General features: G+C 35.8%; 1 long non-coding RNA gene across 1 annotated transcript in view; it reads right to left on the reverse strand.

Annotated features, from left to right (window-relative positions):
* Positions 1-5790: 5790 nt before the first annotated feature.
* Positions 5791-27682, reverse strand: part of LOC134736515 (uncharacterized) — a 157371-nt gene continuing 135479 nt past the window's right edge. Inside the window, exon 3 of the long non-coding RNA XR_010120589.1 lies at positions 5791-5923. This is a non-coding gene — a long non-coding RNA (uncharacterized lncRNA). The remainder of the gene's footprint in view (positions 5924-27682) is intronic.

Genomic DNA, 27682 nt, shown 5'->3' on the forward strand with positions numbered 1-27682 from the left:
TTTCAAGTACTAGCTCAAGAGAAAACATTTCTTTCTCAGCATAAATTGAAAAAAAAAGTGTTTTGAACAAATTCATGAAATTTACAATTTTTTCTGTTCTTGTTTCTTTAAAATAATTTCATTGAACATACAATCTCATATATTATAGTTTTAAATTTTATTTATGATGGCAAATAAAAAGATATGACTATTATACCAGATAGAAGATAATAGTTTCTGTCTAACATGTACATTTGTTGCTATATTAAGTACATTACATTTCAGTGATTAAAATAAAATGGAAATAATTAGTTAAGGTTCAAACAACTAATTTATAGAATTCTCAATAGCAAGAATGTTGTAATATGCATTGCCTAAAAAAGCCAAACCACAGTACAAAGGATTGTGATAATAGCCTATTATTTCTGTCTTTAGACAAAAGTACTTTGTATTTTTTTTTTTGTTGACACATTTTTTGGACTCTCATTGGAAAAATAGGCAGTTATACACTATTGTAAATAACACAACCAAATCAGAGGAATGGTATTGAAATTGATTATGTAAATCACATAGGTACAACAGGATCTCAATTACTGTAAATTATTTTGGTTGAACGTGAAACAACAACAAAAGGTTTTTTTAGCAATTACATAAAATTTTAAGGTGTAGGGAAAATTATGAAAGTCAAATCTTATTTAATTGAAAGATGTACCCAGTAGCAAATATATTTACATGTGTGAATAAACAATATGGCTTTTACATTTTATTGTTAGTGTTAACTATTTTTCTTTACTATTGACTAACTCAATTATTTTTTAAAATAACTGTTAGCACTAAGTATCAAGGACTTGTCTAACATGTGATTTAAAAAATAGTTCTAATGGTTCAGACTTAAGAATAGTGTTTGCTTTAGAATAGTGATAATTGTCCTTTAGTAGGTGAAGCACATAAAAAGAAATTATTATGACAGGTGAAAAAATTATGTTTTCTTTCATTTATTGGGATAATTTTTTATCATTTAATGTGTTGATGAATGTGCACATTGTGTAATTTCTAGTTTATATCTGTCTTCAGGATTTTTTGCATCTACAGTCATAAGTAAAGTTGTCTTCAAACTCCTTTGCTGTTTCTCTTGTCTCTAACTTGGCTTGTTATCTGAGTTTTTATAATTTACATATTAATTTTTTAACTTTTAAGGTTAGGGGTAAATGTACAAGTTGCTGTATAGGTAAACTTGTGTCATGGTGTGGCAGGCCAAGCATCACTAACAACTGAACAGGCAGGCCTCTGTGACAACTGTTTCAACACTGACAAACGCTGAAAGAGGCCAGGCGCTGTGGTATAATCCCAGCACTTTGGGAGGCCAAGGCGGACAGATCACCTGAGGTCAAGAGTTCGAGACCAGCCTGGCCAACATGGCAAAACCCCATCTCTACCAAAAATACAAAAAAATTACTCGGGCATGGTGGCACGCGACTGTAACCCCAGCTACTCCAGAGCCTGAGGCGGGAGAATTGCTTGAACCAGGGAGGCGGAGGTTGCAGTGAGCCAAGATCACGTCATTGCACTCCAGTGTGGGCGACAGAGAGAGACTCCATTTCAAGAAGAAAACAAAAGATTATTATGGGTAAAGGCTTTTATATACAAATTCTTTTTGAAAAAAAAAAGCAATCTCCATTCAAATTCCAGACAAAACAAGACATATAGACGCATTTGTGTATGTATGTGTCTCTGTGTCTCTGCTAGAAATGCTGACTATCCTTTCACTGAGTGGATCTCCGTGGAATCTAGCTACCTGCTGATTATCCTTTCATGAAGCCTATATTTCAAGAATGTTGGCATTTTGCGGGGACATGGGGGTAGGAAAGGAAGTTCTTATAACCTACTCATTTCCATCAACTTGCCTTGCATGATCCCAAAGCCTTGCCTTTGTCAATCATGTGATTTCTAAACCCAAGGTTCCATAGAGGCAAATATTTTGAGTGTAAACATGGATTTATGGCTTGGTTATTCATATATTCCCTGCTATGTATTTAGTTTGCACAGTTAAAAATATTCATTATTTCTTATAGCCTTTGTGGTTTACCTAGTATCAGAGTAAGCTCAGGTGCCTTATCTCTGCTCTTGAATTTGTGGGCATTTCCTTTTCTCAAGTGGACAGTTACCTGGAGAAATTGCCACAGATTTCTTTATGGAAGTATCAGAATAATATTTTTGTAAATATTTTGGATGGCAATATAAGTCTTTTCTTAAAATAATTTTCTCTGCTTTTTAATCATTGCATCATTTGTAGAACCTTGGTGAAAATCATTATTTCCCATTGCAATGACTGACATACTGACCTTACTGACTCTCCATTTTGTTTTGATTATATTGATTAAACACCCTACCTATCATACCTCCAGGGACATTATGAACTACTCTAGGTTAACATAGTGACCTGAGAGTCAGAGCACATTGTTAGACTTCCAGCCTTACTATAACATAAGGATTAAAGCCATCTTACCTATCACAATAAAAAGTCCACAACCTGATATCTGCTATTATGAAATTCTATAAAACATGTTAAAATTAGGGAATGTGGTTCCATGGCAACATCTTACACTGTTAACTCTAACCAGAAGAGGATGGCCAACAGCAAACGTCTCAAAAGATGCTGGTGCCCCCTCACCTGTCCATTCTTCATTGCTTTATGAAAGATAGTGATCTCTGTGCCCTGCCAAAGAATACAGTTAGGTGAAAATTTATATTTCTTTTTTTCAGCTTTATTGATGTATAATAGATAAATGTGAATTGTAAACATTCAAGGTACGCAATGTGATGTTTCGATATATGTATAAATTATAAAACAATTGCCACAATCAAGCTAATTAACATATCCGTCACTTCACATAGTCGTCTTTTTTTTCTTGGTGGTGAGAATGCCTAAAATCACTCCCTTCACACATTTCTAGGATGTATTATGTTATTCTTAGCTATAATTACTATGCTGTACATTATGTCTGTAGAGCTAATTCACCCTATAAGCCCAAGTTTCTACCCTTTGACCAACCTCTCCCTCTTCTCCCACCCCAGACTCCTTGTAACCACCCTTCTACTCTCTATTTTATGAGTTCAACCTCTTTAGATTCCACACATAAATTAGATTATGCAGTATCTGTATTTCTATGTCTGGCTTATTTCACTTTGCATAATGTCCTTCATGTTTATACATGTTTTTACAAAACTCCTCAAAGAAAACAGGAGAATGCTCTATGACATTGGTCTTGGCAATGATTTTTTTGATGGGACACCAGAAGCACAGGTAAGAAAGGCAAATATAAGCAAATAGGACTACATCAAACTAAAAAGTTTCTGTACAGCAATGGAAACAATCAAAAACTTAAAAAGTAACCCCCAAAATGAGAGAAAATGTTTGCAAATTATTTATCTAATAAGGAGTTAATATCCAAACTGTAAGAAGAACTCAGACAACTCAATTGTGAAAAACCAAATAACCCAATTAAAAAAATGAATAAAGGATCTAAACAGACATTTTTTTCAAAGAAGATACACAAATATCCAATATGTATATGAAAAAGTGTTCAACATCACCAATCATCAGGAAAATATAATTAAAAAATACCTCACATCTGTTAGGATAGCTACTATCAAAAAGTCTGAAGGTAAGTATTGGTGAAGATGTAGAGAAAAGGCAATGCTTATATATTGTTGATGGGAATATAAACTGGTATAGGCATTATAGAAATGAGTATGAAGGTTTCTGAGAAAATTGAAAATAGGGTTACCATATAATTCAGCACTCCCACTTCTCATTATATATTCAAAATAATTAAAATCACTGTTTCAAGAGATAACTGCACTCTTATGTTCATTGCAACATTATTCACAACAGACAAGGACTGGAAACAACTTAAGTGCCTGTCAATGTATAAATGGATATAGATAGTGACACAGATAGAAATAGATGTACATATAGGTATAGATAAAGAAAATAAAATATTAGTGAGCTTTAAAAAAGGAAATTTCTTAGTTTCTAACACAGTGAATCCACTCCAACATTCCCTACTTACTCCTTGATAATTCCAAGGCCTTATATTAAGGACACACCAACATCTCAATCTCATTTACTATACAGCATCATTATGTTCAGAATTCAAGGTGATAGCACCGCAGTGTATTAGGATAGCTCTGTCTGTCCTTGCCAGAATACTTAATGTATAGTAAGGGATAAGTCCCTTTTTCAATGTGTTTTCCCTTATCTACTCTTATATTATTCCTGCTCTGGTATAACTCCCTAAAAATAGATCTCCATACGTGTTATCCAGGCTCCTTCAAATATATATTTAATAAGCTTTTTTTTTTCAATTTATGGTGGGAGAATTTAGATCCCTTTTTTTTCTGGAGGACGGCCAATATTTTCCAATTTCAGTGATGCTAAATCTGAACCTTGGTTATTAATACAAAAACATTAGAGTTGGTTTGGATGTTCTTGAGAGGAACAAACTTTATCATGGAAGGTGCCTCCTTCAGGTGAGGTCACTATGCAAGGAAATCTGGTTTGTTTTGCTGAAAAGGGAAGAGGATGCTACTGTTTGCCAAGGAGTTTTACAGGGATTTGGGTTTTCAAATTTCCCAGCACTCTGAGGCTATCATACTAAGACTAAAGCTCTCTCTCCTACTTCATCAGGGATCTGACTCTATTACAACACAATTATTCTGGCTGTAGATTACTTCTCATTCTTTATTATTAGATCCTGAAGCTAATGTTCATCAAGGTCTGTCCATTATCTGTAGAGGATAAGAATTTCTAGTTAAACATCTTTTTCACTCTCACTTTCACAGCATGATTTAAGTTGGAAATTAACACTTCTTAACCTAAAATTTTTTTTTGCAAAGCTTCACTTGCTTTCAAAAGCAGCTTCTTCATAGAAAAAAATAATAATAATAAGTTAATCATTGCGATTCTACCATCAAGTACAATAGCCACTTTCCTCCTGCCAAAGTATCGACTTTAATCTGAACCTTATCTGTCAACCAAGTTTTATGCTCACTCAAATTGCAAACAGAAGCATAAGTTCCCATTTTTGTGTTTGTTAGTTTTGTTTTGCTTTGTTTTAACAAGTGGGAAAGCTAGATCCAAAATATGACTCTGGCCTTTTCTGATATTAAGTGTTTTAGTCCCTATTTCCTGAAAAAGAAGGCTATGGCTGTTTATGTACACACATATATGTTACATATATATAGGAATTACATAGACATATAGAGCCACACATATATGCATATGTATATATAAGTTTATTTGGAGGTACAATCCTCAGACAGGGAAAACTAAAGTGAAACAGGAAATTATTGGAAGCAAATGCAAGATGGCACTGCATTTTTTATTTTATTTTATTTTTGAGATGGAGTTTCATTCTTGTTGCCCCGCTGGAGTGCAATGGCGGGATCTCGGCTCACTGCAACCTCCACCTTCCAGTTTCAAGCGATTCTCCTGCCTCAGCCTCCCGAGTGGCTGGGATTACAGGCGCCTGCCACCACACCTGGCTAATTTTTGTATTTTTAGTAGATACGGGGTTTCACCATGTTGGCCAGTCTGGTCTCGAACTCCTGACCTCGTGATCCACCCACCTCGGCCTCCCAGAGTGCTTGGATTACAGGCATGAGCCACCGCACCCTGCCGATGGCAGCTCATTGAGTTGACCAGAGCTTCAGAAGAAAACACAGGAAGTGAACCAATATGTCTAATAGATGTCCATCAAGGGAGAAATAAGAATACTCCATTCACTTTCTTCTTCATTTCTTCTGCCTCTTATATTTTAATATTGCCTCATGATGTGTTAACTCTTCTGTGTGTTGATCATGTGTAACTTGGTCCAAACGAGCTGCCTCTGGGGTGTTGGATCTCATGACTCCTGGTGTGGTGCTGCATCAGAATCAGGACCTGGCAAAAGAATCCAGGTACTCTGTGAGTCCAAATGATGAGAGCAGGGTAACAGAGCTACTGAAATGTCTAATATGGCAGATCTCATGGAAGCTGCACCAAAAGCCAGGCTCCAGTCTTAGGTAGCAAAGGACAGTTGGTGATATTAGATGATGAAGCAAGTTGCTATAAGTAAGTGCTCTCTTTGGAGCAAGTGGTGGAAACCCAGGGGACAAGTGGGGTACAGTGTACCAAAGATAGAGCAAAAATTAAGTCATTATAATTCTACTTTGTTCTCTGTACCCAGCTTTAAAATATTATTTCTATTTTCCACATGCACATTCTTCAACTTTTATTTTCATAATTTCTATATATTATTTTAAATGAGTCTCTTGTAAACAACAAATTAGTAACTAATTATTTTTGTGAATTTAAGTTTCCACCCTTTCATTGATATATTTAAGCCATATTTTCATTACTTTAAACTTTTTTCTATGATACTATTTCATCTTTTCCATTTACGTACTTTATTTTTCTTGCCTGCTTTCACTTGTATATGTATGTGTTTATCATTTGCATATGTTAAATTTCCTCCTGTTGAATATAAATTTACATATGTTGTAACTCTTTGGAAACTAGATAAGACATATATTTGAGCCCTTTTTACAACTGTCGATTTATAAAATTTATCAGAATATATACGTTTTCAAAGGAAGACAAGAGCATTAGTATAGTTTTTCAGTATGTTATCTTATCTCTGTCCAGCGCCATACTGGCATTTTCTACAATTTTATATTGGATTTTTCAGATACATACATTTTAATTTACATTTGTTTGGCTCTTTGATTATGTTTCATTTGCCTATGTTCATCTTTCAATTTTCAACTTTTCTCCAAAATTTCTTTCAAGTCGGCTTGTTGGGGAAAAACATGAGAGCTTAACTGATATTTTTATTGTGCTTTTCACTAAATGACAATTTAAATGAAGAGTAGTCTTAACACTGAAAAATTTGCTCCCTATTTCTTTTCTTGTTGTTTTTTTGCTTTTTGGTTCTTTTTTGCAGCTAGTGTTTCTGTTAAGAAGTTTCTCCTTCTCAATGTGATTTTTGATCCACAGTTATTACAAATTTCTCAAAGTGCAGATATGGTATTTTTTGGTGTCCTGTTGACACATTATGAATTGCTTGAATGTGTGATTTTAAAATCATTCTTTGATTATGGAAAATATGCCACCATTACTATTTTCTCCCTTCTATTTGCTTATCTTTCCTTCTGGTATTCCTATTATTGAGATTTTAATACTTGTAATCTCCATGACTCTAAGCAACATTTTCTTAAAATTATTTATTTATGAAAGCTTTCTAATGAGTTTTATGAGTTCTTCATTCTAATTCTTTAGCTCAGTAGTACACTCTTCCAATGTATCTGTTCCAGTACTCTTCATTATCCCTTTGCATTTAATTATTATGTTTTTCAAGATAATCTCAATATGTCTGTTCCAACAAGTCTACTTTGGTGATCTCTTTGAACTTTATCTTTATTTTATGGCAATGCTCTTCCAGCTTGGACCCATCTTCCTCTAGAGATATTAGTTTCCTTCTTAGGTAATGAGTATTGGTGATGGATCCAAACCACATGCTTTAGTTTATAGTGCACTTGGTAAGTTTAAAGAAAGAGAAAACGACGTGGTGAGAACAGAGCTCCAGGTATCATAAAGCCACATTTCACTATTTATGCTGGTTGTTTACTGCCACTCAATGATGTATTTATTCTCATTAGTAATATAAGAATATTCACTTTCCTTAAATTCATTCAAAGGTAGCTTCCCTATAGCAGCAGCACCACCACCACAATTGATATTTGTATAGCATATGCTATGTGACAAGCACTTATGTGTGTGTATGTTCATTTAATCCCAACAGCAATCCTACAAAATGTGTACTATCACGAGCTCACTTTACAGACAGGAAAAGTGACATAAAGAAAAGTTATGTCTCCTGAGTCTGGCCCAGAATCTTGGCAGTTGAGATTTTACCTAGTTTTCAAATTAGAACTGCAGTTTAAATATTGATAAGTATTATAGTTACACTATGCAGGCTTTTAAAAAATTTTTTCCATAAAAAGGCCTTATGAATATATTAAAGTTAATCAGTTTATTTTTACAACTATGATTTCAATAATCTGGGAATTTGATTTGCATAGTGCACTGAAAAGTAATAAGCAGATAAAATATGTTATAAACAAAGGAATTTGGAAAATATCTTAAACTCTATATATTTAATCTCATAAAGTAAAGAAAATGTATGTAACAAATTAGAGATTGACATTAACTTTTGCAAGAACAAAGAATGTTAAGATATTAAAAACGCATGTTTTCAAAATAAAAAAGAATGAAGATTAAAAAAAGAAAGTTTAGCAGTAAGGATTTTTTTTTAAGTAGAAGAAAAAAGTAAGAGCGTGTACATAAGAGTATCAGCTGGGAAATGAGTTTAGTTTGAATTAAGATCATTCACCAGATTGAGGAGGAATCAAACAATGCAAATTAGAAACATGATATTGCATTTCAAAAGAATGTTTCCTCACAGATGCTGTAGCTGAATGTAGTTTCTATTCTTACCTTTCCTTTAGATGGCAAGGCAACAGATGAGTACAGAGAAAAGGAAGCAGCATTTAACTTAAAGTGAAAAGAGACAAATCACTATTATCTGGACCAATTATTATTTAACAAAATAACTTGATTTACTGTAAAAAAATAGTCCTTAAAATGTGTCCTTTTCTGTGTTCTTTATATTCTTTTGAGGACTTTGTATTGGTCAAGGAACAGATTCTACTATACACAATTCGAATAGAAGGGGATTTATTAAAAAGTATGTCAAATGGCTTACAGAATTGAGATGGCTGAAGGAGAGTCTAGAATGAAATTCCAGAATCTGCTCTTAGGTCTATGCTGCAGAACCAAACTGCAAAAGGAGTTGTTTCTTTTGCCGTGATCAAGAAGCTGCTGGTCAAATCAGGAGGCCTTCTTCATTGAGTATACAAATATTAGAACTATCTCCATTCTGAGCTGCATAAATTAGCTGCAGTTACTGCTTCCAAAAGGCACTCTGTCCTCCCATCAGGAAACATGCAAAATCAAGAAGCTGCTATTATAGCTGCAGAATTCTATACCATGCCACATTTTCTACTGTCAAGAAGCCATCTCTGCCAGATCAGCTAGCCTCAGAGGCAAATTTTGACTCCAGAACCATGCCACATTTGCTGCAATCCACATTGATAAAATATCCGCACCATATCCTATATATCTCCATTCAAATTTCAAATTTCAATGTGTTTGTCCCTGATGTGGGACCTAAATCACATTTACATTATCAAAAGAAAATGAATTGGAGACATTTCCCTTATAGTTTTCTGCCCTCTACAGAAAGGGAAAGTCACATCAGAAGAAAATTTGAATAGGTGTTTTAAGTCAAACCAGAATAACTGCGTTAGACTTCACTCTTACTTTACATCTCTGCTTTTATTTTTGAAAATTTCTTATATTTTCACACATGGACTTTACATTTGATCCATCTTTGAGCATAGTCTCAGAGTCTGAAACATTCCAGCTATGAAGTAAGTACTTAAATGGCTGTTCAATAAATTAATATGAGGTACTTTCTGGTAATTAAAAAATCATTGTTATAAGAATACAATAGGAAAACATTGGATTTACTGCTCATTTTTTCATTTTTTTTATGGTATAAGCACATCTAATCCTGTGTATGAAGGAGTACCAGCTGGAGCCTTATCTGAAATTCCTACACATCTGGGAAAATTCGTTAAAGGTTGAGCTAGACCGAATATATTAAACAACTCTGTTGGTATAAAAAAATAGAAAATACAAAAGACAGAAATATTTCTAAAAGATAAAATAGCCTGAACAATGCAATTAATCAAAAAATGATCTACAGTTATCAAAATTGGGTAGTGATTGTGACTATATTCTGGTGGCTATAATTCTAATATTCCTTCATCCAACTCTCATGGGCATAAAACTAGGTCCCAAGAGAAAAGTTGGCTGAAATTAACAGCTGCAGCAGCTGTTTCCATATAACACCAACAAGCAAGCAAACAAACATCTATAAAATTTTGTAGTCCAAGCAGAAATAATATGGTTCCCAGTAACTTAATGTTACATAAAATATGGAGTAATATACTCTCCCACACATCACCTTAGACCTTCAAGGAATGGGAATCTTTATAGAAAGGGATGTCATGCATGAGTTTAAAAAAAATACAAATTTCAGATTTGTATTAATTATTGCCTTTTTGCTGAAATAGTTGCTACCAAAAAACCAGGTTATTTTCCTGACTCTATTTACTCATGGTTTTAAACAGCAGGTGACCAAAGATTAATGGTTGCTGCTGGAAAAGAGTGCTTAGCAAGATTTTTAACCAAGTTAGCTTCGTGAATAGAAGACCATGTTTTTGCTTTGTTTAAAAACAACCTTTATTTTAAGTTCAGGGGTACCTGTGCAGGTTTGTTTTACAGGTAAACTTGTGTCACAGAGGTTTGTTATACAGATTATTTTGTCACTCAGGTAATAAGACTACTACCCATTCATTATTTTTCCTGATCCTCTCCCTCCTTGTAACCTCCACCCTCTGAAAGGCCCTAGTGTGTGGTTTCCTTCTATGTGTCCATGTGTTCTCATCATTAACTCCCACTTATAAGTGAGAAGATGCAGTATTTGCTTTTCTGTTCCTGTGTTAGATTGCTAAGAATAAAGGCCTCTACCTCCACTCATGTCTGCAAAGGAAATGATCTCATTCTTTATTATGGCTGCATACCATTCCATGGTGTAGATGTACCACATTTTCTTTATCCAGTCCACCACTGATTGGCATTTAGGTTGATTCCATATCTTTGCTATTGTGAATAGTGCTGCAATAAACATATACATGCATGTGTCTTTATGGTACAATGATTTATATTCCTTTGTGTATATACCGAGTAATGAGATTGCTGGGTCAAATGGTGGTTCTGCTTTTAGCTCTTAGAGGCATCACCACACTATTTTCCACAATGGTTGAACTAATTTTCACTTCCACCAGCAGTGTATAGCATTCTTTTTATCTGCAACTTCACCAGCATCTGCTATTTATTGACTTTTTAATAATAGCTATTGTGACTGGTGTGAGATGGTATCTCATTGTGGTTTTGATTTGCATTTCTCATATGATCAGCAATGTTGAGCTATTTTTCATATGTTTGTTGGCCACATTTATGTCTTCTTTAGAAAATGTTAATGTCCTTTGCCCAATTATTAATGGGTTTTTTTCTTATTAATTTGTTTAAGTTCCTTATAGATGCTAATGACTTTTGTCATATGTATAGTTTGCAAAAACTTTCTCCCATTCTGTAGGTTCTCTGTTTACTTTACTGATAGTATCTTTTGCTTTGCAAAAGCTCTTTAGTTTAATGAAATCCCATTTGTCAATTTTTGCTCCTGTTGCAAATGATTTTGGCATGAAGACTATGTTTTTAAACTCATGGTTAAATATCTAACCCGCAACAGTTCCACCATATCCACTTCATGAGACTAATAGGGAAGCCCTTGATAGCTGACTAATATCCACAAGTGTTTTACTGTGTTTATTTTCCCCAGTAATAAAGGGCCTCCTCCAGACTTGACATCACCAATGAGCCTTACGATGGACAAACACACTTTCAATCTTTCAGAACAAACCTTTGCGCCCTGTTGTAAATTGGAAGAGATCTATTTTTTTAATGTTTCTCCTTTCAGGCACAGTAGGAAATGTAATATAATACTTGAAGTTCTGCCCACCGTGGAGTTTTCCTTCTTCATGGCCATCTGGAACCCATTAAGCCAGGACTAATGCCATGCTACACAGAAGTCATGTATTGGATTTTTGGGGATCTGTTAATCGTCACAAAACAACACACATAAAATCCTAGACGTAGGTTGAAGAAGAGACAACAGAATGACAAGATTGGAAAGATAGGTTGGAAGGTGAGCAAACTGTTCTTAAAACTTAATTACACTTTTCCAAATGTGTTTAGGTCTTTTGTATAACTATTCTTCTAGATAATAAAATGCCACTGGGTCACATGATTTACATGGCTAGTCATATCAGATAATGTTAAATTTATGATAGGCTGCTTAAGTCTCCCATTTCCTGAAAGCAAGTTTTTTTTAGAATCTTTCAGAGAGTAATAGCTAGAGCTCTTTTTAAAAGGTGTCTTTTTCATTTATTTTACCTTTACTCCAAAAATTCAGAGGCCATGACTACGATTTTCTTATTGTGACTTGTTACGGTCTGTAAAAATTTTACAGACAGTTTCATCCACTGGATAATTATAAAGACTTAACTGTAAAACTATTGTCTCCTTAGTCCACCTAGAAAGTATCTTCTCTTAATCTGAGCCATATGGAAAGCTGACAGGTTTGAGGGAATATAGGAAATGAAAAAAAAAAAAAAACAGGACAGCAAAAATATCACAATTTTTGCCTTCATAATTCAAAGAGGTCCACCATGTTGTGTCCCTTTCTTAGTATTAGGGAGCATAAAGCTCAGCAATGTGCTCATTACTTTAAAGGAGTAACTTCATATTACTTAATGCCACAAAATTCCCCAAATTATGCAATATAGTTGGTAATATTTGTTAAAAACCTAGTTGCTGCTATAATAAAGTTTTCATTTTAAAAATACATATATAAAATGTAAGAACAATAAGTTAGGAAGTGAAAAATAATAATATCTATTTTTAAAGGAGGTGTACCAAGCTGTCAGTGAGCTTAATAAACATGTTTCTATAGAGTTAAGCAATAACTGCTCCCAAATACTAATGAAACAATATCCATGGTATTGCTGCAATGCTGTCTTTATTTACTGTGTGTGCCTCTTTACCAATAGATCCTAAGAGTACTACTGGTCACTGTTAGTTTTAAACTGATCTTGGTTTTTGTAAAAGAGAAGGGTGAATAAACTTTAAAAGTGGAAAACAAGAAATCTTGGCAAATTACTTAAAAGCTAGGGTGGGAAAAAAAGACACTTAATGCTTGAATGAGCTTTCTAAATAGTGCCCAAATTATGATTAGCATTCCTATAGCACTTTCAAAAGGTATTTTATAGTGATCTCTCTGATGGAAAAATACTCTATGAAAAGCATGAGATTGAGGCAAACATACAACTTTTAAAAGTAGTTATACAAAACCAAACATTGCTCTGAGAAACTTGAGGAAAATACAAAGAGCAAGAAACAAAGCCAAAAGATGTTCTATCTGACATTTCTTGGAGGTTGGGTTTTCTGCAGTTCCAAAATCAATGAAATTGATTGTTCCTTCTATTTATTTTGCCTACCCCACTGCATATATTAAACACTTCCCGCATTTAAAATTCTGATAAACCCAAATGCAGAACAAAATACTGTTAATTACAATTTATTTTAGGTAAAAGAATTATGCATGGCAAATCTTTATTACAACAAGTAAAATACAATTTGACCTTAAGTATTGTAAAAGGTAATTAAAAAGCATCACCATTATGGAAATAATTAAGTATAAGTTGCTTTCTGAACAAGCAATGAAGTGTTTCAAAAAATACTTTAAAGGATAGAAAGGAAAAAAATTAAAAGCATAAATAAAGACATGCAGACAAAAATATGTAAGCACAATAAAATTAAATAAGCTCGTATACAAATAGGGAGCATCCATTGTTATATATGTCACATCAGTATAGAACCACTTGATGTGATTTCTATATTTTAGTTCTTTTTTCATTTAAATTTAATGTTATTTTCCATATAATACATTTGTATGATTCAAAAGAAAATTGTATTAAAAATGTTTATTGGAAAGTTAACTTTCCCCTCTTTGTGTGTTAAGCCCATCTCCCATAGTTAATCATTTTTCTTCCTCTTCAATGTATTTCTGTCATGTTTCTATTAACAAATTGTATTTGTGTTCCTTTAAGTGATTAAAAGCCTTTTTAACTCATCTCATTTTTCTTAGCTTATTGTGATAATTTCCTATCCCTTTAATGTTTTATTGCATGGATAATGTGGCACTGTTTTCCCTATGTAAATTTGCCTTTTCTCATATAAATCACATCCATTTTGATTAGTCCTGTGATACAGATTTTCTTTGAGATTCCTCTTTATTGTCATGAGTGTACATTTTCTAACTTGGGGGCAGAGGAATCAACTTTCTTTAAGTTTAAAACATAAAAAATTATAATGGACATCATTTTTGATCAAAATATCAACTTGATTACAGAAATAACCTAGACTGTAGCTTTTATTTGCAATCATAAATTGTTTCTTTGATAAAAGAATTTACCTGGTTAGCCACAGAGACAGTAGATTAAAAAAGAAAAAATTAACACTCATGTCCAAGACACTACTCCAGTACGCCTAACTCAATAAGGACAGCCAAGGAGTTCCATGTTGAAGAACAAATGATTATATATTACACTGAGAGGCATTCATCTGAATTCTTCTGCGGTACTGATTATCTTTAACTTCTATTGCCATGAATTATCATTTCAGGCTAAAAGACTCAGACCATCAGCAATAGTGTGCTAAAAGCAAGTATGGTTTTCAAACAAATCATGTCCATGTTTTTAAAATATGTTTTAGCAAAAGCTGATTGATCCTTCACTTGAAGATGAATAGGTAAAGAAGCCATGTAGAAAATAAATAAATAAATGAAACTGATTCCAAAATAGTGGCGTAGAAGAGAGTTGGCTAAGGTCACCCTCCCTCACAGAAAACCAAAACCAAATAAACACAGGGAGATTATCACCAGCAAAATCCCCAAACTCAAATATGAGAAGGAAACTGTTCCTGGGGCCACAGAACATTGAAAAAAGTCCAAGCATATGGTAAGAGAATTGGACTTCCATATATTTGATATCTCTCCCCAATCTGTCCAGGACTAAGCTCATAGAAAATATTCCCTTGAGTCATAGTTTCTTTTTTTTTTTTTTTTTTAGATGGAATCTCACTCTGTCACCTAGGCTGGAGTGCAATGGCATGATCTCAGCTCACTGCAACCTCTGTCTCCCTGGCTCAAGTGATTCTCCTGCCTCAGCCTCCCCAAGTAGCTGGGACTACCGGCTCCCGCCACCAAGCCTGGCTAATTTTTTTTTGTATTTTTAGGAAAGACGGGGTTTCACTATATTGGCCAGGCTGATCTTGAACTCCTGACTTTGTGATCTGCCCATCTCAACCTTCCAAAGTTCTGGGATTACAGGCATGAGCCATCGCGCCTGGCCAAGTCATAGTTTCTAAACTGGGAAAAGTGAGATGGAGGTGGACAACTAGCTTACCCACCTTCTTGGGTTTCCTGGCAGGAGACTTGTGCCTTCTTTAACTCATGAGAAGTATTGTGACAGCCCGATGGGAGAAATATTCCTCAGGACAGCTATAGATAATAGGGGTAAGTGGGACTACCATCGCCAGACCTGGAAACTACTCTATAACTCAGCCTACCATCGCCAGCCCTGGAAACTACTCTATAACTCAGCCAAAGGAGATGCCAAATCAGAGTGGCTGTTTGGCAGCACCTCACTATACGAAGTATATTCCACAGGTCTCCTGGGCACAAATCCCTAGCCAGCCTTCCCATACTGCATGATATAGCCTTTGGAACTTCCCCAATTCAAGATGGGTGGTACTTTGGTTATTCACTAGAGCCAAGGCAAATCTGTGCTTAAGGAACCATCTAGTGCCAAAAGAAAAGCAACAACTTGGATACAACACTACAATAACCAAGGAAATCACAAAGAATTTTTAAACAAAAATATCCAAGGAAAGTGAAAACAAGCCGAACAGAAAAGACTAGAATGAATAACCTATTTTTCAAGGCAAATACATAGATGTACACCTGCAAGAAACAACAGCAAACAGGGAATCATGACCTCCCAGAAGGACAAAGCAAGAAACAAGTGACCGACTCTAATGAGACAGTTATATGTGAGCTCTATGAACAAGAATCCAGAATAGCAGTTTTAAGGAAACTCAGTCATCTCCAAAATAACAAAGAAAATCACATCAGAAAATTTTTAGAGAAATGTAACAAAGAGGCCGGGCGCGGTGGCTCACGCTTGTAATCCCAGCATTTTGGGAGGCCGAGGCGGGCGGATCACGAGGTCAGGAGATCGAGACCACAGTGAAACCCCGTCTCTACTAAAAAATACAAAAAAAAATTAGCCGGGCGTGGTGGCAGGCGCCTGTAGTCCCAGCTACTCAGAGAGGCTGAGGCAGGAGAATGGCGTTAACCCGGGAGGCGGAGCTTGCAGTGAGCCGAGATTGCGCCACTGCACTCCAGCCTGGGCGAAAGAGCGAGACTCCGCCTCAAAAAAAAAAAAAAAAAAAAAAAGAAATGTAACAAAGAGATTTAAATAATGATTAAACATTAAACTGAAATTTTAGAACTGAAAAATATATTGCTGAACTGAAAAATTCATTAGAGGCTCTTAACAACAGAATGAATCAAGCAGAGGAAATAATTGTTGAGCCCCAAAACGAGCCATTTGAAAATATACAGTCAGAGGAGAAAAAAGAAAAAAGAATAATAAGGAACAAATGTTACCTACAAGATACAGAAACCTACGTCAAAAGACCAAATCTAAGAATTATTAGTGTTCAAAAGAGAGTTGAGCGAGAGCAAGGAGTAGGCGGCTTGTTAAAATAAGTAATAAGAAAATTTTCCAGAACTTGAGAAAGATACAAATATCCAGGTATAGGAAGGTCAGAGAACACCAAACAGATGTGACCCCAATAAGATGACCAGAAAGCATGCAATAATCAAGTTATCAAAGGTTCAATACAGTATCCTAAAAGCAACAAGAGAAAAGAAGAAAATAACATATAAAGGAGTTCCAATTTACCTGGCAACAGACTTCTCAACAGAAACCGAATGGGCCAGGAGGAAGTGAGATAATATTTTCAAAGTGGTGAAAATCATTGCCACCCAAGAATACTGCATCTAGCAAACCTGTCTTTAAAATATGAAAAATAAATAAAGTATTTCCCAAAGAAAGCAGAGATAATTCACCAGTATCAGACTTGTCTTACATGAAATACTAAAGGGAGTTCATCAATCTGAAAGAAAAACCAAAAAACAAAAACAAAAATAAACACTTAATGTTAAAAGAAAACATTTGAAGACATAAAACCCACTGGTAAAAGAAAGTACACAGACAAACCCAAAATACTCTGATACCATAATTGTGGTGTTGCAATCAATGCATAAATGTAGCATAAAGTCTAAAAGATAAATCTATTAAAACAATAATAGCTATAGCAACTTGTTAAGAGATAGGCATTATAAAAATATGTAAATTGAGAGAACCAAAAATCAAAATGTGGAAGAGATAGTGATGAAGTGTATGTAAAGCGGAATTTGTTTTAGTTTTTTCTTTCTTTGTTTCTATTTTTTTCTTTGTGATCTGAAAGAAATTGACATCTCTTTAAAATAATTTGTGTACCTCTATTGTTGTAAATGTCATAGTAAACGCAATGAAAGAAACTACAATAAATATATTAAAAATAAAAAGCAGTGAATTAAAACATACTACCAAAGAAAATCATCACTCATCCACAAAGAAAGACAGAAAAAAAGGAGGAGAGATATTAAAAAATGTTACAAATGAGCAACAAAATGGCAGTAGTAAGTCCTTACTTGTCAATAATAACACTGAATGTAATGAATTCAATTCTCCAATTAAAAGATAAAGTGGCTGAATGGATAAATAAATATGATTGAACTATAGTTCATATATGCCACCTACAAGAAACCCAACTCACCCATAAAAGCACAAATTAACTGAAAGTGAAGGGGTTGAGATACCTCATGCAACTGGGAACCAAAAAAATAAAAAAGCAAGAGAAGTTACACATATCTGATAAAATAAACTACAAATTGGATTATAAACAGAGACAAAGAAGGTCACTATACAGTGAGGAAATGGGGCAATTTAGAAAGAGGATATAAAAATTATAAATAGGTATGGACCCAACACCAGAACTACGAAATATGTAAAGTAAACACTAATAGACATAAAGGGAGAGATAGACTGCAATTCAGTAATGGTAGGGAATTTTAACACCTCACTGTCAGTAAAGGACAGATCATCTAGCCAAAAAATGACAAAGAAACAGCAGAGTTAAAGTACACACTAGATCTAATAGACCTACATGATATTTACAGAATATTTTACCAAATTCCTGTAGAATACATATTTTTTCATCAGCACATAAAACATTATCCAGAATAGACCATATCTTAGGCAACAAAACAAGTCTTAGCTAATTCTTTAAAGTAGAAATCTCATCAGGTATCTTGTCTGACCACAAAGGAATGCAATTAAAAATCAACATGAAGAGGAACATTGGGAACAACACAAACTCATGGAAATCAAAGAATAATTTCCTAAACAACCAACAGGTCAATGAAAACATTAAGAAATAGATTAAAAATGTCTTGAAACAAATGAAAATGGAAATACAGCATACCGAAATCAATAGGATACAGCAAAAACAGTACTAAAAAGAGTTCAAATAAACAACTTAATTATGCATCTCAAGAAACTAGAAAAGCAAGAACAAAACAAACCCAAAATTAGGAGAAGAAAGAAAATCATAAATATTGGAGCAGAAATAAATAAAATTGAGACAAACTGCAGAATTTCCTTTGGAAAAAAAACTTTTTTTTGAGAAGGAGTCTCACTCTGTCACCTGGGCTAGAGTGCAGTGGCATGATCTCAGCTCACTGCAACCTCCTCCTCCCAGGTTCAAGTGATTCTCCTGCCTCAGCCTCCCAAGTAGCTGGGATTACAGACACCCACCACTATGCCCAGCTAATCTTTTGTATTTTTAATAGAGACAGGGTTTCACCATGTTGGCCAGGCTGGTCTCGAACTCCTGACCTCATGATTCACCCTCCTCAGCCTCCCAAAGTGCTGGGATTACAAGCATGAGCCACCATGCCGGGCCAAACACTTTTTTTTTAAATGAAGATTAATAAAACTGACAAACTTTTAGCTAGGCTAAAAATTGAAAGAGAAAATATACAAATAAAATTATAAACAAAAAATAAGACATAACAATTGAGACTATAAAAGTAAAAGACAAATTAGAGGCTATAATGAAAAATTATAGGCCAACAACTTGTAAAACTTAGAAGAAGTAGATAAAATTCAGGACACATATGACTTATCAAGATTGAACCATGAAGAAATAGAAAACATCAACAAACCAAAACAGGATAAAACCATAATAAGAAGACTCCCATCAAAGAAAAGCTCAGGGCCTGATGTCTTCACTTCTGAATTCTAACAAACATTTAAAGAATAACTGACAATACTTCTACTCAAACTCTTCAAACTAATTAAAGAGGAATAAGTACTTCCAAACTCACTCTATAAGGCTGTCTGTCCTCTGATTCCAAAACCAACAAGGACACAATAAAAACAGAAAAGTACAGCCAATATCTCCAGTGAACATAAATGCAAAAACCAACAAGACACTAAGAAACCAAATTTAACAACACATTAAAAAGATCAGTTACCATGATCAACTGGGATTGATCACAAAGATGCAAAAATGGTTCAACATAGGCAAATGTGATATATCACATTAACAAAACCTAGAACAGAAGCATATAATTATTTCAATAGATGCTTTAAAAATCTATTACAAATTCAGTATGTTTTATGATAAAACTACCAACAAAATGAGTATAGAAAGAACATACTTCAAAGTAATAAAGGCCATGTATGACGAACCCAACACCAACATTGTACTGCATGGGGAAAAATGGAAAGCCTTTTCTCTAAGATCTAGAACAAGACCCTTTCAAGATTCCTACTCAACATAATATCAGAAGTCCTAGCCAGACCAACTAGGCAAGAAAAAGAAATAAAAGGTGTACATATTGGAAAGAAAGCAGTCAAATTAGCTTTGTTCACAGGTGACATGACCTCATACTTGGAAAAACCTAAAGACTCCACCAAAAAACTATTAGAATTGATAGAAAACTTACGGGTTACAAAATCAACGTAGAAAAATTAGTAGCATTTATATATTTCAACAACAAACAATCTGAAAAAGAAAGAATGTAATTCCATTTATAATAGCTATAAGGAATATAAAATACATAGGAATCAAGTTAATCAAAGAAAACAAAGGCTGACACAAGGAAAACTACACAACACTGATGAAAGACACTGAAGAGTACCCCAAAATGAAAAGATATTTCATGTTCATGACTGAGAAAATTAATATGATTAAAATAATAATAGTACACAAAGTGATTCACAGATTCAGCATAACTCCTATAAAAAAATCAATGACGTTATTCACAGAAATGGGAAAAAAAACCTTACATATGTATGAAGCCACAAAAGACCCCAAATAGCCAAAGCAATTCTGAGCAAAATGAACAAAAAAGAAGCAGTGTACTACCTGACTTCAAAATGTACTATAAGCGTATGATAGCCAAATCAGAATAGTTCTGGCTTAATAGACACACAAGCCAATAGAACAGAATAGAGAACCCAGATATAAACATCTATATTTACAACCATCTCATTTTCAACAAAGGTAACAAGAATATACAATGGAGAAAAGACAGTTTTTAATAAATGGTGCTGGGAAAACTAAATATCCATACACAGAAGAACAAAGCTAGACCCTCTCTCTCTCTCTGCATATACAGAAATCAAATAAAAAATGGATTAAAGACTTAAATCTAAGATTTGAACCTAAGAAACTACCAAATGAAAACATTGTGGAGACATTTCTGAACATTGGTGTTGGCAAAATATTTTTATGTTAAGACCTCAAAACCACAGGCAACAAAAGCAAAAATTGATGAATAGGTCTAAATCAAGGTAAAAATCTATACAGCCAAAGAAACAACAAAGTGAAGAGACAACTTACAAAATGGGCAAAATATTTGCAAACTCTCCATCTGACAGAAGATTAATCATAGATAAGAAGTTCAAACAACTCAATAGTCCCAAACTAAATAATTCTATTTAAAAATGGGCAAAAGCCCTGAACAGACATTTCTCAAAAGAAGACAGATAAATAGCCAACACTGTATGAAAAAATGATCAATATCACTAGTCATCACAGAAACGCAAGTCAATGCCACAATGAGACACCATCTCACCTCAACTAAAATTTTTTTTATTGAAAAGACAGGGAGTAAAGGATGTTGGTGAGGATGTGGAGGAAAGGAAATCCTCGTAAACTGTTGGTAGGAATGTAAATTAATACAGCCATTATGAAATAAAAAGAGTATGGAGGTTCCCCAGAAAACAAAAATAAAAATAATCATATGATCCAGCGTTTCCATCCATCACCTTCCACCATAATTTTATGCTTCCTGAGGCCTCACCAGAAGATGTTAGTATCACGCTTCCTGTAAAGCCGCAGAACTGTTAGTCAATTAAATCTCTTTTCTTTTTAATTTACCTAGCCTCAGATATTTCTTTATAGCAATGCAAGAATGGCTTAACAGAGATTACCGTTACTGAGAATTGGGGCATTGCTATAACATATCTGAAAATGTGAAAGTGACTTTAGAACTGGGTAATGAGCAGAGGTAAGAAGAGTCTGGAGGTCTCAGAAGAAAGTAGGAAGATGAAGGAAAGTTTGGAACTTCTTAGAGACATGTTAAGTAGTTGTGACCAAAATACTGATAGAAATATGGACAGTGAAGTCCAGGCTGACAAGGTCTCAGATGGAAATTAAAAAGTTATTGAGAAATAGAGTAAAGGTCACCTGTGTTACCCCCTAGCAACTGACAGGATGCTTTGTGTACATGTCCAAGGATCTGTGGAAGATTGAACTTAAGAGTGATGACTTAGGGTATGTAGTAGAAGAAATTTCTAAACAGCAAGACATTCAACAGGTGACCAGGCTTCTTCTAACACACAGCCTATGATCAGATCCAGGAGCAAAGAAATTACTTAAGGTTAGAACTGATATTTCAAAGGGAAGCAGAGTGTAAAAATTGGGAAAATTCTCAGCCTAGCCATGTGGCCAAGAGGAAAAAACGCATTTTCAGGAGAGGAATGGAGCAGGCTGTGGAGCAACAATTTGCTAGAGATAGTTGGATGACTAAAAGGGACCCAAGTACTACATCCAAGATAATGGAAAAAAGGCCTCAAAGGCATTTCAGAGATTTTGGACATAGTCCTTCCCATGACAAGCTCGGAGACCTAAGGGATACAATGGTTTCTAGGTCCAGACCTGGGGCCTCGTTCCCTTGTTCAGCTTTGGAACACTGCTCCCCACATCCTGGTCGCTCCCGCTCCACGTGCAGCTTAAAGGGCCTGAGATACAGCTCCAGCCACTGCTCTGGAGGGTACAAGTTATAAGCCTTAGCAACTTCCATGTGGTGTTAAGTCCACAGGCACACAGAACACAAGTGTGAAGGAAGCCTGATGGCTTCTCCCTAGATTTCAGAGAATGCCTGGGAAAGCCTGGGTGTCTAGGCAGAAGCCTGCTGCAGGAGCACAGCCCTCACAGTGAACATCTATTAGGGCAGTGCAGAGGGGAACTGTGGGGTTGGAGCCCTCACAGAGCCCCACCAGGGCATTACCTGCTGAAGCTGTGGCTAGACCCCAGAATGGTAGAGCCATGAGCAGCTTGCATCTTGACCTGGAAAAGCTGCAGACATACAACTCCAAGGTGTGAGAGCAGCCACGGGGACTGCACCCTGCAAAGCCACAGGGGCAGAGCTGCCCAAGGCCTTGAGAGCCCACCCCTTGCACCATTGTGCCCTAGATGTAGGACATGGAGTCAACAGAGATTATTTTGGAGGTTTTATGTTTAATGTCTACCCTACCAGCTTTCAGACTTGTGTGGGGCCTGTACCCCTTTTTATGGCCAATTTCTCCCTTGTAGAAAGGGAGCATTTACCCAATGCCTGTACCACCATTTTATTGTGGAAGTAAATCATTTGTTTTGATTTTACAGACTCACAGGTGGAAAGAGATGAGTCTCAGATGAGATGAGATTTAGGACTTTGAACCTGATGTTGGAACAAGCTAAGACTTTGTAGGACTGTTGGAAAGAGATTGTTGCATTTTGTAATGCGACAAGAACATGAGATATGAGGAATCAAAGGTGGAATAATATGGTTTGGATGTTTGTCTCCTCCAAATCCCTTGTTGAAATGTAATTCCCAATGCTGGAGGTGGGGCCTAGTGGGAGTTATTGGATCATGGGGGCAGATCCCTCTTGAATGGCTTAGCACCATCCCCTTGATGATGAGTGACTTCTCACTCAGTTAATTCATTTGAGATTTGGTTGTTTAAAAGAGTCTGAGACGTCTTCCTTCTCTATCTTGCTCCTGTTCTCGCCATGTGACATACTGGCTCCCCATTGCCTTCTGCCATGATTGTATGCTTCACAAAGCATGCCTCACCAGAAGCAAATGCCAGCATCATGCTTCCTGTAAAGCCTGCAGAACCATGAGCCAAAATAAACCTCTTTTCTTTGTAAATTATCTAGTCTCAGGTATTTCTTTATACCAATGCAAGAAGCCTAACACAGTGACATTATATACCTTGATGTTATAATTACAAAATAATAACTACAATATGCATATCTATCTATCAATCTATAAAATACCCACTAGGTAAAAAGATATAAAGCTTACATTCCTTTCTTATTTTCTTCCTTCTTTTTTAATGTATTTCTATATTTAACAAATGTTAATTGAGCTACTATTACGTCCAAGGGATTGTTCATGTAACTGTATTCAAGGTCCTGGTTCTTAAGGGCTCATATCATAGAATAAACTTGTATTCTAGTGATTTGTATGCAGTAAAAATTTATAGAACTGAAATAATAATTTACAAATTTTTGAATATGTTTACAAAAATATACATTTTAATGGATTTGAGGGGTAAAATGTATTACAATTGGCCTGAAAGAATCAATGAATAAAACCAAGCATGCAAAAAACAGATGTATTTAGCTATGTTAATAACAGTTACTTATCAGAAATAGATTTTGGGGGATTTTTATCTTCATTTGGAAACGGCATGCCACTCAAAAATAAATGTTTTAACTACCATATTTAAATGTCCATTTACATGAATTTAGTTAGAAAAATCACATGTTCCAGTAAGTTAATCTTTTGACTAGCTTTAAGAAATTCTGAAAGTTCTCCTTTTATTGCCCTCCTGTTCTCCTGTTCCCCATTCCTCTCCTCCTCCTCTTCTTCTTTCTCCTACTCCCTTCTTCTCCACTTTCTTTTTCTGTTGTTTTTGCTTAAGCTCCACTAGCTTCATCTATGAATGCTTCTCACCTATTTCTCAACTACTTCCCCTCCTGTCTTTATTTTCTTCTTTGTTTTCCTTCTCTTTCTCTTCCTTCCTTCACATTTTTCTCTTTTCTTTGTTCCTCCAGTCTCCACCTCTAATTATTTATTTGAGAAACAATCATATGTGAATTAACAGAAAAATTTTTTTTTTCTGTTTCTATGTCCTTCATTAGTGTGTTTTACTATGATCTCAGGACAAAAATTGAAGGCAGCTTTTCAGGTCCCCAAAAGATATTAATGTATATCCTAAGTTCAGAGTTTTCATTTTATCAACTCATGCCTAAGGCAGTAATAAATCATCTCACAAACACTACATTGAATAAAAGATAAGTACAAATATCCCTAGGATCAATTGCCTGGGGTTTTATCAATTGTAATATTAATATAACCTAACTGTAATGTCATTTATAATTAAGTTTAATTACCTAAAAAAAACAAAACAAAATAACTTGTGTATTTTTTAACTTATATAATAAAAATTATACAAGTTATTTGGCAAATACAGACCTTCAGCAGAAACTATTTGTTAATGAGGTTAGATAATTAGCCATTTGAACTCCACATTGACAGTTTTAGATCACTGGAGCTTAAAAGGGTAAGCAATAGCTCAGTCAACTAGCAAATATCACTGGCATGGTGTTCCATTTGATTTTTAAAAATACTCCTTCTTCTCTTTCATTGTCTGGGTGCTGCATACTGGCTATTTTTTTTTTTTTAAATTTCACATCGACTCTGTTTAACTTAATGGACCATGCATAATTTTATTTTTATATTGGTAAAAATCTCTTTTATTGTATAATTGAAACTTAACCTTTACACGGTGCATTCATGTTTTCTGCCTAATGTGAGAATAATTGAGACTGCTTAATATCATTGCTTGAAATTTTCACAAATCAGTTAATAGATTTTTTTATACTCTCATGATTTTCAAGTGTATGCCAGTTATTTTCAATAAAATGTATTTTAAGCTAATGGCATTGGAATTATATCTAAAATAGCTTATATATTACTATCTAAACTCCAATTACTGAGAGTATATCATAAATGAATACATATATATACATATATAATTATTTTACTATAAAATATGCATGTATTCATGTACACATATTCATGAACACATCATGGCACTTATATTTGCAGGTTAATAAATAATTACAAATTGAGTACCCATAAAACTTGATAGTAAAGAAATAAGAGTGTCACCAGTACTGGAGAATTCTCCTGTGTATCCCTCTGATACGGTTTGGCTCTGTGTTGCCACCCAAATTTCATGTTGAATTGAAATTCCCAGTAGGGCCTGGTGGGATGTGATTGGATCATGGGGGTGGTTTCTAATGATTTAGCACCAGCCCTCTAGTGCTGTCTGGTGATAGAGTTCTCATGAGATCTGGTTGTTTAACAGTGTAGCACCTTCCCCTTTACTGTCTCTTTCCTGCTAGCCATATGAAGAAATTGGAGGGAAGATACAGTGTTTATACTGGGTTAGCCTGAATAAAATGGGAATTTCATAAAAGAAAGAAAAGAGGAAGAATGGAAGAAAGAAACAGGAAGAATGAAAGAAATAAACAGAAAGAATAGCACACCGATATGGCACCAATAGGCAGGACTTACATGTCTGATTTGGAAGATGTCTAATTTACCTAATACTCTAAATTTAAGCAGAAATTCCCCAGGTAAAAAAAATGATGAAGGGTAGAGCATAGTGGCTGAATAGAAGCCTCCAGTGAATGTTCTCTCCTAAAACACCAAATTGAACAACTAGCCAAACACAAAAAGCACCTCCATAAGAGCTGAAAATCAGGCAAGAAATCACAGTACCTAGTTGTTACATCATATCAAAGAAACAGGCAATGAAGAGGCTAGGAAAGTCAGTATTGAATAGTCTATGTCACTCCTCCCCTATCCTCAGCAGCAGCTACATGGCATGAGAATCTGCACTTTGGGGAGGAAGAGTACATTGACTGTAGGACTTTGCATTAGAACTCAGAGCTGCCCTGTTACAGCAGATAGCAATAGAGGGCAGAACTGACTTGGTAATCATGGATGAAACATTTATACCAGCCCTAGCCAAAGGCAAATCACCCATCCCAGTGTTTGAAACCTGAGTTCTGGCAAGCCCTGCCACCACAGGCTAAAGTGTTTTTGGGTCCTAAATAAACTTGAAATGCAGTCTAGGCCACGAAGACTGCAATTCTTGGGCAAATCCCGGTGCTGTGGTGGGCTTGGAGTCAGTGGACCTGGAGGGCACATAACCTAATGAGAAATCAGACAGGGCAGAGAGGGGAGTGTCTGCATCACCCTTCTCCCAACCCCAGGCAGTGCAGCTCACACCTGCAGGAGAGATTACATCATTCTATTTGAGGAGAGGGGAAGGAAGAGTAAAGAGGACTTTGTCTTAAAACGTAGATGCCCGTTCAGCAACAGTAGGATAGGATGCCAGGCAGAATCCTGAGGCCCCCATTCCAAGCCCTAGGTTCCCAATGATATTGCTAGATACACTTTGGGCCAGAAAGGAAGCCACTGCCTTGAAGGGAAGAACCCAGTCCTGGGAGGATTCATAATCTGCCGAGTATAATGCCTTGGGCTCTGAATAATTAGTAGTGGGAGTCAGACAGTACTCTTCACAGGCCTTGGATGAGACTCAGAGCCATGCTGGCTTCACATGTAGCCCAGCACATTCCCTGCTGTAGTGACTATGGGGAGAGACTTCTACTTGACTAAAGGAGAAGAAAAAGTAAAGGGCACTTTGTCTTGCAGCTTAGGCACCAGCTCAGCTACAGGGGAAGGGAGTAAAAAGTAGGCTCCTGTGGTTCCCAATTCCAGGCTTTGACTCCTGGATGGCATTTCTAGACCTGCCCTAGGTAAGAGGGGAGCCCACTGCCCTGAAAGGAGAGACTTAGGCCTGGAAGCATTATCCACAATCTGACTGAGAAATCACTGGGCCCTGAGTGAACACAAGTGGTAGCCAGGTAGTACTTGCTGTGGGCCTGGGATGGTGGTGGCCAGGGAAGGACTCCTCTGTTTGAAGGAAGGGGAGGAAAGAGTGGAAAGGACTTCATCCTATGGCATGGGTGCCAGCTCAGCAGCAGCAGAACCAAGCATCAGGTCTATTCCTAAGGGTCCTGACTCCAGGCTTTGGATCTTAGATGGCATATCTTGGCCCACCTCGGACCAGAAGGATCTCAACACCCTGAAAGGAAAAACACAAGGCTGGCTGGATTTGCCCCCTGCTAATTGTGGAGCCCTTGCACCTTAAGTAAACACAGGTGGTAACCAGGAAGTGGCCACCATGAACCTTGGGCAAGAAACAGTGCTGTGCTGCCTTCGGGTGTGACCCAGCACAGTCCCAGTGGTGGTGGTCACAAGGGTCCTCGTGTCACTACTCCCCCAGCTCCACGAAGCTCAGCACACACACAGAGAGAGAC

This window comes from Symphalangus syndactylus, chromosome 4 (genome assembly GCF_028878055.3).
Source record: "Symphalangus syndactylus isolate Jambi chromosome 4, NHGRI_mSymSyn1-v2.1_pri, whole genome shotgun sequence".
NCBI lineage: Eukaryota > Metazoa > Chordata > Mammalia > Primates > Hylobatidae > Symphalangus > Symphalangus syndactylus.